General features: G+C 35.0%; 1 long non-coding RNA gene across 1 annotated transcript in view; it reads right to left on the reverse strand.

Moving 5' to 3' along the window:
• Positions 1 to 372: 372 nt before the first annotated feature.
• Positions 373 to 17,097, reverse strand: part of LOC126858423 (uncharacterized) — a 113,977-nt gene continuing 97,252 nt past the window's right edge. Inside the window, exon 3 of the long non-coding RNA XR_007688675.1 lies at positions 373 to 509. This is a non-coding gene — a long non-coding RNA (uncharacterized LOC126858423). The remainder of the gene's footprint in view (positions 510 to 17,097) is intronic.

Raw genomic sequence — 17,097 nt, forward strand, 5'->3', positions numbered from 1 at the left:
TTTTTTTATACTAATTATTTTAGGGATGCGCTTTATATATTCATATAATTTGGAAAATTTTATTTTATAATTTGGAGAATTTTAGTTCAGTTAATAGAGAGAAGATAAATTCACATCTTTGTGAATAGCATATTGTATCTATCCTTCGAATATTTACTTCTTTGAATTATTTAACAATTGGCATGGAGCAGTGCCAATTTAGCCGGTGGCGACGGAACACATTGCGTCAGGAATAAGGGAAGAGGAGGCGATTTAAGCCTGATCGTGGCTAAAGCGGAAAAGAAGCCACGGGTGGCGCAGTCCGATAACATCGAAACCGATCCTCTCTCATCCACCGCCTGAGTTAGGTAGTTCTCACTGTACCTAACGCATGCAGATCCCCGCGGCCAGAACAACTCTATGGCGCTAAAGCCGAGGCATTGTTATTCCAGGTGCCATTACGGCAACCTGCTCGTACGCACACACTCTCCGCTCGTTGCAAAAGGTGAAAGCCATGCGGAAATGCCAGCCTGCGAATGGTAATGCAAATGAAATGAGCGTTTCAGATGTTGCTTTATCATAAGTCGGACCAGTGGCGATAATCGCCTTGTACAATTCGCATCGCAAAACGAGATAAGCATCGCGTAAATTTGATAATTTTTAGGCAAGAAGAAATTTTAAGCGCTATGGTTAATCTTAAGAAAAAACTAAAGCTTTTTGCATTTATATATATATATATTTGATAAATATTAATAAAACACATCGCGGAATATTTTTGGATATATTAAAGTCATTGTAAGAAGTGAAGAATTCTTTTGTCTAAATTGCATTGATATTGTTTCGTGTACTGATTAATCGCTTCGATCATAATGTTGACGCGGTACTATCGTGAAAATAGCGCGTTTCGATTCCGGATACAGGCGGACACACGATATTTCTCTTCCCGTCCTCATAAAACCGATATTCCGATGGGAACGCCGTGACAGGAAAGGGGTCCACCGCACCTATCATAATACCGAGATACTCGGAACATGGATCTCGTGTTTATGGTGTGTCATCTACGGTCATCCTCAAGTTGATCGGGCAGCTCTGGTTACCAAAGCGGGGTCAACACAATACAGCTGCATTTTGCGCGAATATGCAGCAAAGAATATCAAAATATTATCACTGATCTCTGATTAGATTTGACGAAGTCAGACACGGACGGATATCTTTTAATCCTTTTAATTTCCGCTCTATTCCAGTTATGGAGAAAAATATTTCGCAATTTCGTAAAACATATCATTTTTTTTTCTTAGAAAGGAAGAAACTTTTATTTAGAAAAAAATGTTCATATTTAAATTTGAAAGAAAAACGAATCAGCTTCCCTTACATAGTTATTTATTTATATTAATTTTTTGAAATATAAATTTATTACGAGCGGTTTAAAAATAAGCTCTTTAATCGGAAATAGAGCATTCAAAACAGAACCGGCACCATCTTATGTCCAGTCGTATTTTGTTCCTGATGCGATCGGTGGCGCGGTTACGTAGTGCACATTAACAGCCGCGTTTGCGTTGCGGTTAAGGACTAAGTGTATATGCACGCAGGAAGTTACTTATCTCGACTTCACCCGATGCTGGCACCTCGGTGATATATTATTTAAGAACGTTATGCTAATACGCGTAAGCGAGCAATGCCTGGCCTAAAGAAGATAGAAGCTCGTGTGAAATAAAGAACGTTGAAAAACCGCGTGATTTATAATCCTTATTTAATCATTTTTATTCGCACCGTCTATTTTAATCACAGTGATATTTAAAACATTTCACAATGTTTGCATGGATGGACAAGATATTAATTCGCGCATTTCCAAGTCTCTTTCTCTCTCTCTCTCTCTCTCAGGCATATGGCATCTTTTCATAAGTTTGCGCAAGGCCAATTGTGTGTATTGAGGGATGCAGACAAGAAAGGATGAGAGTCTTCGTAACTTATATTCGAGAGAATTTATTGCCTCATTTATCGGCCCGGCCATTCGTCGCACGTTTTACTTGACGGTTACTCTCGGAAGGCGTCTGGCGATCGCGCCTCTCCGAGAGAACCAAGTCCTTAATAAGCGAACTTCCTGGAACTGGATGAAAAATATGTTTTTGCAGGCACGCACGATACGTGTCGCGATTTTATTACACTCATCGCTGACGTGCATCTCATCCTGTTGAAAAGCATGGAAATAACGCGTTCACATCACCATGTACAATAATTGTTAATATTATATAAAATATTATATAATAAGCACGATATTATTTATTTTTTAAAGTCTATTAGAATATTATAAACGCGCCATTTATTTTATGTGTATGTGTACATGATTACTTACATATTAATTCTAGTTTTCCACTTTTTCAAAATAAATTAAATAAAAATTACACACCCACTTAATATTTAAACTATCAAAATGTGTCGCTCAGTTATGACAAGCTTTTATTGATATAAAATAAAATAAATGTTCAGTGCATCGTCGAGATAACCAATTAGCATCGCGAAAAAGAGGTAACAATATTGCCAGTATCGATTTAATAAATTCTGTAATATATTAATTGATAATTTAATAATTAATTTATAATTTAAAATACACATGTATAATTTAATATTCCGTTTGTATATACGTCATAGGAAAATATTTACGTCATACGGAAAATATTTTAACGAATAATCAAAACATAACATGATATACGGCGTAAACGTTAGCGCGCTATTGTTAACGTGTTATAGTTTACAACTTTATTATTCTCACGGCGATACTCGAATAGTAAGGAAATAGAACGCGAGACACTCCATCAAATTTCTCTACTCAAAGCAATCGCGACAAGTATCGGGAAATAATTTCATATCATAAATAATTAATTATCTTTCGCGCACTTTAAATTTTGAATAATATGTAGTTATATTGGATAAATTCCGAAGCGCGTATTTTGCGTGACGTTTTAATCAAGAATCGAAATGATTAGAACCAAAATTTTAAATTATTGTTTTATCTTTCTCTCTCTTTCTCTCTTTATAAACAATAATTATTTCTTTAAAAATACTTGATTTTTAATTATATTTCATATTTTATCATTCATATTTTATTATACAATTTTTTAATAATTTAAATATGATTCGACTTGAGAACGCGTAATAAAATAGTCAAATCGCAGGTTCGAACAATGATTAACATAATAATAAGCTCCATGATATATTAATCGTTTATTAAATAATTAATCTATAATTTAAAATACTTGTATTATTTAATATTCGACACCGTATATACGTCATCGTACGCAACATATTTTCGGCCGCGAAAACAATAACATTGTATTCAACCTTGGCGATGTAAACATTAGCGCGCTATTGTTAACGTCTTACGAGTGTCTTATAGCCTTGTTATCATTCATACAGCACCGCTCGAGCAATAAAGTAGTACTTGTCGACTCGCAGTACGATTTTCGTGTGAAACGGGATTCGATCGTGCCGAAAGTGCGGGAGTGTCGTTCAAAGTATCGCGCGTACAAGTGCGGAAGTATCTTTTAATAAAAGTGCGGGAGTGCCGTTTAAAATCACGCGTGTGAAACAACCTGAGAGGAGGAGGAGGCCTAGGAGAGGCATCCTGCACCGGCGGAGCAACCCAAGGGTGAGTATTATTATTTTTATATTAATTATTATAAATCCCGCACACGCATTAATTCGATTCCATCATTGTTTGAATAGTTTAAACAAGAGAGACTCATATTATAAAAGTTTTTATTTAAAATAGTTTTCTTTTTTAGAATTTATAAAATTATTTCATATTTATATATCTTATTATTATTATACGCATCGGATATAAAATTCGATGCGCACAATAATAATTTTTTGAAATATTAATATTATTTTAAACGTTGCTATAATTTGGATCTTATATTTGTGTGCTGCAGACAACGTAGCCTCAAGACCAAATCTCCGCTGTTGCGCATCAGTGCCGGTGAGTGATAAATTTTATTTTATTTTGAGGTGACGGATCCGTAGATATTGTAGATGCAAATGTAGATTGTAGATTGTAAATAAATCCGTTGCCTCAAAATGGATGGGCTAGAATAAATGCAATCAAATAACTTTTAATAGATTTTTTAAATATATATTAAAACACATTAGAAATATAATTTAAAATATAAATTAAAACAAAAATTGAAAAAAATATAAAATATTTTTTTCAATAGAAATTTTATTTAATTTATTTAATGTAGAAGACGCTAATAACTTTATTTCTTATATAAAATATTGGTAATTGATATTGTGATGTTGCGCCAATTTTGTCATAATTTTTCATAGCCCATTCATCTTTATTATCATAGCAATGAAAGCTTAGACAGTTTGTCACGCATCGTTTTAATAGAATTTTACTTTAGTCAATCTAATGCCAAGTTATCAATTAAATTTAATCATTGTTTGAAGTAATAATCTTATTTAATCTTATAATAATATATAATATTTATAATATGTAATTTATATTAAAATAAATTAATAAAACATTTATGTGTCATATAATTTGAATAATTTGTCAAATTATTCATATATCAAATTTTGCAATTTATTGGAACGATGCATGACAAACTGTCATGTTATAAATGAGCATAAAATTATGCTCGTGTAAAATTATGCTCGGCGACAATAATTAGCCGGCAACGGAAGGAATTTTTTTCCTTCATTGACCTTTGATAGGGGGTCGAAGCTATATCTCTGGCTAGACGTAGCCAGAATTAATGGCCAGGATCAACGATAGGTAAGTCCAACTGGCCCAACGGAAGCAGCCTACGGTGCATTATATTAGGGCATTCTATTAGGGCACGTGGTTAGGGCACGCGATTACGGCACGCATCTATTATAAAATACATATAACTTTTATAAAAATAGTTATATGTAATATAATTATATGTATAACTAATATGTATTATCTGTTTTTTCAAAATCAATTAAATCAAAATTATATATATATATATATAATATTTGAATTGTCAAATACGCAGCCATAATAAATTTTTATTAATGAAGTAATGTACAGCGTAATATTGAAATAATCAATCAACATTGAGGAAAAGAAGCAATAATACTTGAGAGTATCGTTTTAACATGTCTTTTTTAAGAGCAGAAAAAAAAGTAAGAGGTCAATAGAATAAAAGATTTAAAGATTTATAAAATTTAAATAATTTCTTTTCTCCATACGCATTATTTAGTAGAATTAAAAATAGAAAATTCTGGTTTGAAAAAATTATTCTATCAGACCTATGTATATAAACATATCCAAAATATAAAGTATAGAATAAATATAAATTTACATACGTGTTACATATCTCAATAGACAATTTTATTTTATACAATTATGGAAAATTATTTTTTATTTCTTTTTTATATATCATAATAATCTGATAATGAGACATTAAAAAGATATATGCAAAAATGCTATAATTATTAGTTTATAGCTAATGCGTTTGCACAGACACAATACAATTATAAAATCTTATGATTGTGAATAATGCTCTTTTGTCCGCTCACATGAACGTATTACATGGTGTAACGAGGTTGAAGCAAACATTCTGTTCAAGCGCTCAAATCGCTCGCTTCCGCTGAATCTTTGGACAGGCGACAGGTCAACGGATAAGGTGGGGCCGTCGTTTATGAACCTGCTGCACCTTTGCATATCTAGTCGACGTACGTGCGTCGGACGGTTCAATTTTCACACACACGCACGCAAATCGGCTTAATCCATTAAGTGATTAACTTTTTGCTCTTTGCATGTTACGCAAAATTGTTTCTATTAAATTTCAATTTTTATACTTCTATATTAATTGTTTGAAAATCAATATCACATTTATATATATATATATTGTATACATAGAAAATTAGGAATCAATAAAAGTTAATTTTTTAGCAATAAAAGATATTTTTTCTGTAAGAAAATATGAAATAATAAATATTACTTTATAATATTTATTATTTCATATTTTCTTTATAATATAGATTAAATAAGTATTTTATTGCTAATAAAAAAACTTAAAATCTAGCACTAAACAATTTGGTAATCAATATTTTGTATTTTTAACTCTTTACTGAAATAATGTGCACAAAAAATAGTTATATAATACATAATTTAATTTAATACAAAATAACAATAAAATGAGAGAAAGAGAGAGATACCGTGTACGTTAATTTTTGCATAAATATATAAATTAGAATGTAACGCATTCAATAACAGTATTTGCTAACACGCGGTAAGAGTTTCGTCGGATCTAAGTAAGTGGAGAGACATAAAAGACGCGTTGCCCAAAGTCGAATGAGCAGCTGGGCCGCTTCTGGGGCGCAGAGGGCAGCGAGCAACGTTAAACCGCGATAAAATTTCGGACTGCACGTGCTCGCACAAATCGAGCCACGAACCTCTCTCTAATTCATATTCTTGCACCTGACTGACCTCTTATTCTTCTGCGGATCTCATTTAACACCCCCGCGGGCAAGCAGTCTCTCTCTCTCTCTCTCTCTCTTTCTCTGACTCCACCGCGATCATCACCTGCGCTGTTCTATGGCCGGCGTTATTCTTTCTTTTCGGGGGCACGTGCCCTTTGCCTCGATTTTATAGGCGAGTCGCTATTTTCACTTTGAATATTATTAATATCGCGTGTGTGCGTGTCTCTCTCTTTCTCTCTCTATTGTAACAGGCTGTACAGATGGTTTGCTTTTATACTCGAACAATGTCCTAACGTAGGACACGTTAGGGCGCGACTGTTGAGAACAAAATTCTCATATCTATTACGCATTATTATGACACTTAAAGTCAAATATTTTTTATATCAAATTTAATTTTATTTGCAATAGAAATGGAAATAGAGATGATAAATCAAAAATAGAATATTCCAGTAAATCAAGTTTATAATTATCGCGAGATCGATAAAATCGCGTTGCAGAAACAGTGACGTATGGGATTCGTCAGACGCACACAGCTTGCTTGGAATAAATTGTCGACGTTGCTTAAGGGGAAATGCAGAATTCACGATGTGTAACGCTATCTCTCTTTTGAAATAATTGCCGGTTTGAAAGTGAGGTTTATTTTAAAGCGCATAATCGGTCGGTTTTAATTCACCCACGCGATTATCTGATGTGTCAGCTGCGCTTGTTGCGTAACACCGCCCTCCAATTATGATCCTGCAGATTAAGCCTCATTTTGTGTTTTTTACGATTACCGGGAAAATCTGCCCGGTGTATAACTTTCAGCGAACTTAATAGACGAGCGTAACATTGTACGCGCATTTTAGAGTACGCACTTCCACGCACATGCGGATGCACGCAACGTACGGCCTACTCTCCCATTTCCGGATGTGTCGCATTTCACGCTGTTGACTTTTGAAATACGTTAAAAATGTCCGGCTAATTAATAATCATGCTGGAGAATACCCACAACACCGATAGGCACTTATTCGACCTATCCCCATTGTTTTTTTTTTCTTTTTTTTTTTTATTCTTTTTTCCTTTTTACCTTTTCCTGCACAACCTCGACAAATATACCGACAGTTTAAGAATTTCGCGGCTGTTGTGTAGAGAACTTTACGGCGGGACAGGTGAACAGTTGTACGCGCTAAACAGGAAGTGACCCTTTATGCTTAGGTTGTTTGCATACCGGCATCACATATGCATTGGAAATGAAAGTTAATATGTATTATTTAAAAGCAAAGAATTCTTAAAAGAAGATATTAAAATTTCGGTGTTTGTCAAATTATTTATAGCTAACGATAAGATCAAATAGCGTTTCCTTAACACTTTTGACAAGTCATATCTGATATCATCAAGAATTATTAAAGAAGAAATTATGATAAAAAAAAAAAAAAACGTAACGCATAGATGGTGTAGAATTAAATTGTGACGTCATTGACATCTTAAAGTCTTGAAGGTAGTGTCTGATTTGTCCGGAAGATCCAACATGTCGCGGATGTACGGTTCTATGAAAAAGAGTATAGACGAAGGAAACATCGCATTAAAGAAGCCGAGAAGGTAAAGGTACAATGACTGCGACACGATTTATGCATTAGATCCACATGTTCTTCATTAACGACAATAAAATGGGCTACCGGTTCCGTTTCCTTTGCAGAACATGGAAAATCCAACGTCATTTTCCGATAAACAACGAGTTGCGTTAAGAACATGAAATTAAATGGAATAATTAACAATAAAATATTATATCGCAGCATCCGCGGCAGTAATATTATAAATCATTGTATATTAGATTTTTCTGTTCACAAAACAATAACGCTAAAATTAACATGAAATTTACAATTCATAAACATTGCGTATTTAATTTATGTTGTTCAAAATTATTTAAATTATTAATTAAAAAGAAGAAAAATAATACATATAAAAATTAGCGACTTTATCGTTGGTATTTTTCGATGATTGAAAAGATAACGAGCAATCATTTGTTGGTTTTTTTGGACGAACTGCAACAATGTAACGTTACCGCGATATTAAAACCATAAATAAGACAGTCTCTCTCTATAAGAGCGGAAGCATGAAGCGCGTATGCTGAATGGCGGACGATCGGAATTGACAAAGTGCTTGGTACGTATCATCCGATATTGGTCACGCGAAAAGGAGAACACGGTAAAAAGAATCACGTAGGAGGAATGGCCAGCAATCTTGATATAAGTAATGCATTTCTTTTATAACTCTGCGAGATAAAGAATAATGGATGGGGATAGGTCACGACGCCGCGTGGATAATATGATATCCGGCACTTTCGCGAGGAGTTTGCGGGGATGACGATAATAATAATCTAATGGATCGTCCGAGTCGCGAGAATGTACGGCCTTGGTGACTTTCCGAAATTGAAGGATCGTCCAATGCAATAAAGATTTTTATCGTCGCTAGATAAACGATCGCAGTAGCATCGATTCTCGCGAGTACGAAAAAGATATCGCCGAGTTTTCTATAAAAATTCTTCGAAAGTAGCGGTTTCCGAAAAAAAAAAAAAAAAATTATTATATTTTATAAATAATAAAATTTATACTTTTAAGTTTAAAGCTCTTTCTTTTTTGTATATATATACTGCTTATTAAAATAATATATTAATGGAATGCATTAAAATAATTGTATAGATTGAACAAACAATCATCTATTAAAACCTATAGGAAAACATCTGTTGATCTAAACACGCGGTGACAGTTATAGTAGCATTACGTTGTTATAGTACCATGATAATGATTCTTAATGGAATTTTATTAGCATTAAAAATCAGCATTGTCGCTGCGAATTAAAAGGGAATTTAGTCAGAAATGAGTCAGAGAGTTATATTCTCGGACTGAAGGGATAGTGTTGTCATTATGATAATATCATATATTATTTTTACCTTCTACATTGTCGAGATGTCACCGAAAGATTAGTTTACACACATTTTCTTTTGGCGCGTAATTAATTGGATGTGATGCGGTACTGAAATTATCTGCGATTTATATCATGGTGAGGAGGAGTAGATGCAAGGATCAAATTGGATGCGCCGTTCGAAATTTGATGTTACTTATTACGTATATGATAATGAGATGAACGAGAAATTAAAACAAGCGACATGTTGATCTCTTGTCGTGTAAAAATATATTTTATATTTTAACCGATTAATTTGTTAATTTTAATCGCGAGCTTATTGTTTAATTACATTCTGTAAAAAAAATTATTTTTTATATTTCGCGCTTATTGTTAAATATAAAACAAGTAATCTTTTCGATAGTTACGGCGATGCCTTGCAAAGTGAGAAACGCATCATTGCCATATAACTTTGAAATAATATCGCGTTTCTCGCATTTCGCGCGAGTTCATCTTTCATAAGGTATGAGCTACAGAAAAGTGACATATGGTAGGCTCTACGCCAATATCACCCTAGACTTGATGGAGTACTTGGGGAGATTCGCTTAGATTCTACGCTGCGGAACCCGTCCGAATGCCTGACCACCGTCCACCGTGCTTGCTCGCCCCTGAATAAAGCGGCTTTCTTCTTTCCCGTGTGTGCGCGCGTTTCTTATCGAACAAATATCATTTTATTTCATTTATGGCCCGAATGTCAAAGGGGGATTCCGCCTCCGTCTGACTTCTATATTTTCATGGGGATTTCGAATCTCAATCATATATTTCGCGGTGCGATTTGTTCATCTAAATTTATATCTCAGTATCTCGATCATTATATATAATGTATTATATAATAAAATATGGAATAAAATTTTATTTCTGCGTGGTAAACAACAAATAATTTTTATAGATTTTATTATGACTTTTGCTTTCTTTTCAAGTAGAATATGATAATGAAAATCATAAATCAATTATTAACAAATTATAATTAATAATAATTCTCTCTAATTAAAATATTATAATTATTTAAAATTTTTTAAAATTAGTATATACATATAATGTGTTGAAATTTAATTATAATATATAAATCTCTCTCATGAGATAAACAATATCCATTTTATTTCAAATAACAAATTTTGTAAATTAAGAGGACAAGTATATCTCTCTTTAATTTTACTAATATATTATCTCATACAGCATAAATATAATTAATTGTAATCCTACAAACTTGTCAACACATATTTCATAGAATACTCGAAATTTAAGCCGACACAGTTTGATTAAATCCGATTGAAATCATTATTTCAAGAAGTCGCGAGACGAAAGATGGTATAAATCAAACACCGGTTCAAATATTGGTTTGGTATTTGGCGCGATATCGATCCGTATCCGCGTGCGATTTTATCGCGCGTTCAGTCCCGGTATCGACTTAAATAGGAACGTATCGACTTTTATAGGAATTCGGTCGTCGTCGCGATGAAGTACACCCTCCCCCCCCCACCCCTCACCCCTGCCACCCCTTTCTCGCGCATGAACGGAGAAACGTCAAAATTGATATTCTCCGCTCGCCTCGCGCGCATAAACCCAGAATCCGATATTTCACGTGCCATATTCTCCCAACCTGCTACCACTAACACCGATGCCATACGTGCGTGACACGTACGCGTGGTACACACCGACACATCGAATGTGCATCGCGTTCTTTCTCCGCGCCGTGATCCGTTGCCGGATAGAACGTGCGAGTTTGGAAGCTATATCCACGATGGGATGTTTCGCCAGAGGCGCTCACGTATCGCATGGGATTTCTTATTTGCCACGCGCAAGCGTGCACAAATCTTACCGCGATTTGTCATATTTTTGGAGAAACTTGATGTCATGATGTGACACGCAGCTAATGATACGTGAGATTAAAATTATTCTTGAAAATCTATGCTGTTTTTTATTTAATATATTTCTGCAGCATAGTGGATGTAGCAAAAAGAAATGCATATAAAGTATACATTTTAATTATAATTTCTTTTTTATTGATTTTTAATTATTTTTATTTAATTATTTATATATTATGTATTATATAATTTATACATTTATATACTATATAATAATATACTATATAATAATACTATATAATAATTTATTATAATAATATAATTATATAGTATTATTATATAGTATTATAATAATATTATATAATAATACTATATAATAATTTATACATTTATATACTATATAATGATAATAACATTTAATTATAACTATACAAAAATAATTGTTCTTCCAAATTTCGAAGAAAAACTCACCAAAAGAGGAAACGTCACAACGAAAGACTTGTTATGTTGTGTGGCGAAACTCGGCATCATGCTCGGCTGGAAATGGAGGCACCTCGTTAAATCCGAGAGTCGCGAGAGCGATCGACTCTCTCGCCGGTGTGCATCGCGCGTGTATAGAGCAGCATATCCGCGACAGGGAAATAACGGGTGCGGGGGCACATACCTCCAGCCTACGTTTCCACTCGGCTCGATTAGGTCAAATCGTTTGTAATGTCAAAGCCCGTGTCGTGGTAGGCTGATTCCACATTCTGCGTAGCGCGCGCTTTCCATATTTTCTCGGGCTTCTCTCCGCTCCGCCAAAACCACCCCGTCGATTGAGCACCCCTCTCGCCTTGCGAGAAAATCAGTATTTCGTATCGTATATTCGGAGCCACCCTTCCTAAATCCGACATATATAGGTGGGCGAGTAACCGGCCCCGAACACAGTCTGCGCTATACACACCAGACTTCTTATTGATGTCTTTTGGGGAAAACTTTGAGAGGTCGTTTCCGCGACGGACTATAAAGTGACACTTCCCGTTTGCAAACGTAAACTTGTTCGCGGTTGATAGAGCGAATATTACGAGGTATGTACCACGAGTCATATCCGGACGCGCGCGCGCGCGCGAGAGAGAGAGAAAGAGAGAGCGAGAGAGAGGGGAGAGATTGGGGAGAGCGACGCGGACGGCAGGAAGGAAGATGAAGGATGCTAGGAAAGGGAGAGAAACGAAACGACGAGTGGATATGCGGGCTTTTACCCACGGGAGTATTACGGATTCAAGGTGAGTAGAGGTCTCACGAAGTAACCCGAGACATCAGCGGAGTAATATTTCCATATTCTGATATCGAATAAATGGATCGTTGCCGCGTGCACGACGCGGGCATAAATTCTCCACGGACCTATCATGCATCACGGACCGGCAGAAAGAGCCGCCATGAGCTTCGTAGCTCTATGGCTATCGTACGAGGTGTGTGTGTGTGTGTCGAGAGTGCCGTCCTCTTGTATATATATACACGTTTGTTTTTCTTACTTGTCATTCTTACTCCCTTCGCGTTGGACAGTCGAATGAGAGTAATCCAAGTAGCTCGATTCACATACGTAGCTGCGTTTTTTCTATGTGTATCTTATGGATATTTAATGTTACAATCATTAAATTCTCTTGATAATTATAAGACTAATTTTTATAGAATTATTTAAAATTCATCATCGTAAATATTATATAGTATTTTAACAAAATTTAAAAAACTAGGCTTATATGCTACTTTTTTAAAATTAATTAAATGAGCGGGGATACAATTTGAAAGACGAGAGATTCTTGCGAATCTGACAATAAGAAAAATAAAGGTACAAATGAAGCATTTTGTTTAATGAAACGCGAGGTGATTCCAGCCTACTGCATTGTTTAGCTAGAAATCTTATCTCATTACGTTAAAGGAAGTCTGATCCGGTCGTGGGTCGTGCACAAGCGCGGGGAATTGCCTGGCCGGTAACAGAGAGCGACATGTTAAACACATTGCGGCCAACTGGACATAAGCCATGTAAGTATGCACGCTACGTGGCTAAGAGCTGGGATACTCGCACGCTCTAAGGAAAAGATAGAAGTCTCAAGATGAGAAGAGAGAGAAAGAACGAGGGAGGGAGAGAGAGGGGGAGGAACGAGAGGAAAGAGAGAAACGGAGATCGAAATGCCGGTAGTAAAAAGAAACTGGTGAAAGAGAAGCGTTAGTGTCTCTCGGCGAGGCAACAAAACTTAACGGAAAGAAGTCGGCGGAAAACAAGACAAAACCATGACAACTTGTGTGACATCACTCTAAGCTGATGATATTTCAATAATGAAATCCAATAATAAAATCCAATAATAGTTTTGACTAATTAGATTAATAGATATTCATTAATACAATTTTTTTATTATTATTACGAGGATGGCATTCTTTGATTGTTAAAATTGACGTAACTGAAAATTTATATAGATTCATCAAATTACTTTATAATATTAATGCCTTTGTATTAAATTAAATACATAATTATTTAATAATTTTTTGTCAATAAATATAAGAGATATTACTAATTTATAATTCAATATTCTACACAATCACGAATGTGTAATTAATAAAAAGATTTTTTCAAAATTTTTTCAAAATTATTTAATAAAAACATTAATACACACAGTGAATCATCTATAAATACGCGTACCAGCGTCGATGTGTCGATCGAAAAAAAAAAAAACGGATCAATGCAAGTGATTTCTCATTCAGCGAAGAAAAAATATGTGAAGAGAGAGAGAGAGAGAGAGAGAGGGAGGGAGAGGGAAGAGAAAGGGGAGCTGGAACTGCGGCCTTGTCTTCCAGGCCCAGGTCGAATGTGTCAACCATACGAACGTGCGACAAGTAACCAGGATCGTTGCCAACGCCCCAGACTTGACTGGCCGGACGTCTCGAACCACCAGCCTAGCGTATCGTCATGGGCGCAACGTCGTAAACATTGTGCGTCGCGACTTGTAAATTCACCTGTGGCGTTTTAATGGTCTACCACGCGCGCGCGCGCACGCGTATTAGTTTCACGGACATTAATAACGCCGCGGTGAAAAGCTATCGCCAATTAATTAATCACTCACGGCTGTCCGGATCTCTTTCGCACGACCGCAAGATTTTTCTGTAGAATTCTCAAGTGTGTAGAAAATAAAAATAAAATGATATAAAATAACAATAGAATGCCATATATATCGAGGTACTGGACAATAAATAAATAAATTTATATTTTTCAATACTGTATAATAGTAAATATGAAAATAGTAAATATAGTAAATATAAAAAATATGAAGGAAAAGAAAGTAATTTTCATGCACGTGCGATAGAGATGCTAAAAATATAGAATTTTTTTTTTTTTGTAAAAAAAATTTACAGACATTTTAATAGAGATAGATTTCAAATAACCAAATTTCTTTTAATAAGCGATTTTTTTAATAATTTGGAATTATTATTTATTACAACTTTTCAATTTTTAACGTCATATATTTTCGTATAATTAAAACTCTATTAAAATTTTTTTGAAATTAATTGCAAAATCATTTTTAATCCATTTTCAAGTTCCTAAAATTTAATGTCTCTCTCTAAATTTTCTTTTCAATTATTTATAACTCAAATATTATCACTACTTCAAACTTTTGCTAAAAGTAAATGGATTATAAATTAGAAAAAGAAAAAAAAAATACGTATTAATACGTATTATATGTATATTAATTCTGTATTTTATTCGCAAACTCGCGTTTGTATTTCAACTTTGCATCGTTAATAACCATGACGTCCAAGTGTTCTCATTGCGGTGGGCGGAAAAATTTATCTGGATGAGATAATTGGATGATAACTCACGGTCAGGGTCATGAACTCTAACAGGACAGGTGAAATTAATCCGGAGATTATCCAGGAACGTTTATATTCGCCCGACACACACGGAGCGACGCGACGCCAACGCGCCGAGTGTCTACTACGACGCGCAGGTCTCGAGCCTAATTCGTGTCTTCCTTCGCAACTTATAATTCAAGCTCGCAGACTGGAACCAAACTGAACAGAACTACGCTAACTTGCACAACGGTAATTATACACTCCATCCAGCCCCGTTTCCCGCATTGTACCTGTCTTCCATGCCTGCCTCTGTAGCCCTTAAATTTCGTGTTATTTATGTCTCGTCTGACATTCCCTGGCTCCAACCAGTCCTCGAATTAATCTCATAAAAACTCTGCGTTTATGCTAATCAATAACAAATGCAATTTATTTATAATAGATATTTCGATTAATTAATCTTATTAAAAAAAAAAAAAACATCTTTACTTTCGGATTCTAAAATTTCCATTAATTCGTTTTAGATAAATAAAATAAAAATATTTATATCTAAAATAATACACAAAAAATTGCAGGAATAAACTATTAGTCTGTATAATGGGAATTATATAATAAATACGCATCTTATTGTTAGTTTAATAGACTTTGCGTTTAAAATGTACGAAACAAATAATTAGACATTACGTGATTTTTGAAGCTCAATTTTTTTTTGTCACATGTGTTTGCGGGGGAGCTTGGCGAGCACCTAGGTCGCGTGTTAACGAGCATTTAGACCGTTCCTGTCGCTTTGTCAAGTCGCAGACGTATCTTTTTCGACGCGCACCCGCGTTCCATTTTAAGCCTCAACAATGCTGACGTGGCGCTGCGAAATTTACTGTATCTGGCGCCACTTCTATATTTACGACGAATACCGAGAAAGAGAGATATCTACGTGATTCAACGGACAGACGAATAGAACGGGCGACGCGTCTCCGGCGGTATACCCAGCTTGACGCTCCTTCCGCTTTTCATTCCGGCCCGTCCGACCGTGTATTCAAATTGAAACGCGAATTCTAAATGACGAACGTATGTGGCGCACGACATTTACGCATGCCACTTTGCGATTCATCTGGTCTGATAATTAGAAAATTAATCCCGTCATCCGAGACACTCAGACTGCGACCGAAATGAGATGCACTTAATCTTTTTTTTTTTTTTTCTGGTCGATTAGTAGTCTGTCAAATTTGAATAACATATAAATAACTGTATTTAGGCGTTTAAATCAATGTAAATAATTAATTAGCCATTATAAATAATAGCATCAATTCATTTCTTAAATTATTTCATAATCACTTTTTTTTTATCACGATTTCAGCCGACGTTATCATTTTAATTACTTGGCCACACATTTAGAAGTGTAAATTATACAATCCTTTATCGCATCCATTGTGGATCAATCGTTCTTTATGTAATCTGATAAAAATTTATTTGTTTTTTAAATATTTTTACAAAAGTGAAGAAAAAAAATGTGTTTTTGCGAACACGATACAATGGCACATTATGGAAAGCAGTTAGTGATATAAATTTATGGGAATAGTATTTGGCGGTGGAGACGGTTTTGCACAAGTCGTTGATGAGTGGCCGCTCGCACTGCGAGAGGACGGAATTGGTATGCAGGACGCGCAGGAGCAGCATAACGGTAAGGCTCCGTTCGCAAACGATCGTTGGTGTCATTGTGCCGGCACAATGCAAGGTTATTCATCTTAAATTCTCACGGCGACATCAATCCTATCGTTCGATAGAAATCTTCCCTCCTTCAAGAGTGTATTTCAGCTTCATTAGAAAGACGTGAATCCCATGAATATGCGCGATACATGAGCTGATCATCAAGTTGCCATATCTCGTCGCTCATCCGCGCAGACAATTTTCTTTGTAAAGCCTTTCACCAGCATTACGCGCATCCTGATGCGCTAATCTCCCCTAAGTACCACTAATACTCTGGCGACGTTTAAGCAATTCTTTCTTTACGAACGAATAGGAAGAGATGCAAATAAAATTTAACTAAGATATTTTAATTGTTAGCTAGAATTAGAATATTTTATTAAAATTATAATAGAAATTTTTT

The sequence above is a fragment of the Cataglyphis hispanica genome, chromosome 2, assembly GCF_021464435.1.
Source record: "Cataglyphis hispanica isolate Lineage 1 chromosome 2, ULB_Chis1_1.0, whole genome shotgun sequence".
NCBI lineage: Eukaryota > Metazoa > Arthropoda > Insecta > Hymenoptera > Formicidae > Cataglyphis > Cataglyphis hispanica.